A 2,029-nucleotide genomic window follows, 5' to 3' on the forward strand; every position below is an offset into this window, starting at 1 on the left:
GAATTTTATTTTTCAAAAAAGCAACATGAAAGACTTATGGCTCGTATATATGTCAAGATGGTTCAAATGGGTAACTTTAAACCAGTATATATTCAATGTCAGAGAGATCATTGTTTTCAACGTTTAAAGCCCCTCTTTTTTAAAAGTTTGAGGTTGTGAAAAAATACGTACTCAGCTAAAGATTGTTTTAGACTGAATACATCATGGATATTCAGTTTGATAGACAGTGATACATCCTTGCAAAGTATTCAACATGACCGGCGCAACCACAATTTTAGAAAACAAATTTAGTTTGGCCACCATGCCAAGAATAGCGGCGACATAAATTGACAACGAATTGAAATTAAAACAACTGACTATATAGTCCAGGCAAACTAACTTTTGAAATGGAAAAAAATGCAACAGAATTTATTTGGGCACAGAGGTCTTCTATGAAGTGTCCTGAATAACATACTAAAAGTCCTAAGAAATTACTGTTGCGGAAATAGGTTAAATATGCAAAAATCCAAGATGGCCGCCATAAATAATATAATGTCTCATATTTCCCGGCACTATCACAAGAGATATTTGAATTATTTAAAATGCTGTTATACGGTTTTAGGACATAATGAATCGTTTAGATTAGGTTACGATTTGATTGGATGCAATGGTCATGGAAAAAAATTCCAATATGGCTGTAATGGGTTTGCCATTTCTTATCATATATTTGCACTGATACATACTAATATAATCAAGGCAGGTAAGTATTTTCAGTTTTATTCACTACATCGAACTTTAGTAATACACTCATCAACATCAATTCTACGCTTCCATATTGAATGGTTAAATTGGATTGCCTGGACTAATACTCAATCGTATGCTTAAATGGCGAAGCGGGTACACAACGGGGATCCGGAAACCGCGGGAATAAACTAGGGCGGGAATTATTCGAGTAATAAGAATAAGCGGTCGAGACAGTGAATAGTGTTGTTAGTGTTGGTTATTTATCGTGTACATGTATTATTGGACGATAAACCATTTTTTACAACAGACCATGCACGTGCACCGCTCTTTTAACAAAAACTTGATCAACCGTGTAGCTTTCCTAGTGTCTTTTAATGCGGGTACACGCATTTCATTTTGTATGTATTTGAAGATTTGCAAGCGAACAAAGACAAAAAAATCTGTTAAAGTGTACCCTGAACGTTTTGCAGTATCTACTTAAAACCTATCATCAAACTCAGGGTCATATAATGTTCCATCAAGCCATGCAGAGACGTATATATATAACATTATATATTACGCCTCTGATAAAGCATCTGCGGCGAAGTTGTCCCGACTACGTATATTCAAGTTGTAAATCTGTCAACTGTACGTTGATTTATTTTCGTGTGTTGTCATGACGTCAATTTTGTTACTAGTTATCGTTGGTAGACCTTATGACTACTGAAACTGGATCCTTCCAAGTATCTGCAGGTTAAATTATACTGACAAAATAGGAAAACTGACATTACTGAATAAAAACGCACAGCTTAATTAAAATAGTTGTGAAATGAAGTCATTCATAGGCATCAATTGAGTAACAAATGTGTGAAGCGCGAAAGATCGGAACAGCCTAACACAAACAACAAGGATGACACAAAAAAAAACACTTTTGACTATTGCATTATTTAAACGTTACAGCATAGACTAAATCAACATAACGTTATGAATTATGGTTAAACTCGGGCTTCAAAAATGTTGGAGGGAATCAACTTAGTATGAAGAGGTCTTTGTCAATGTTTTTCTCCAGATTGATTGATAGGTTTTACGTCCGCTTCACTACCGAGTTAGCAGTTCAGTAGTTCGGTTATCCAGCAGACGATGTTTTTCTCCAACATTTTATCATCTTGTCTAGTGACGTCATTTCCTCGTGACAAGTCTTGATCTATTTTATGCTTATTTTCTTAATTGGTAACTATGAATAAATAAAGCGTTCCGTCGACCACAGCCCTTGTGCGAAATGCTGTGAACCCCACATAATCATAAAATAGTATAAATACGGGACGAT

This window comes from Mizuhopecten yessoensis, unplaced genomic scaffold (genome assembly GCF_002113885.1).
Source record: "Mizuhopecten yessoensis strain PY_sf001 unplaced genomic scaffold, ASM211388v2 scaffold4443, whole genome shotgun sequence".
In the NCBI taxonomy this organism is placed as follows: Eukaryota; Metazoa; Mollusca; class Bivalvia; order Pectinida; family Pectinidae; genus Mizuhopecten; species Mizuhopecten yessoensis.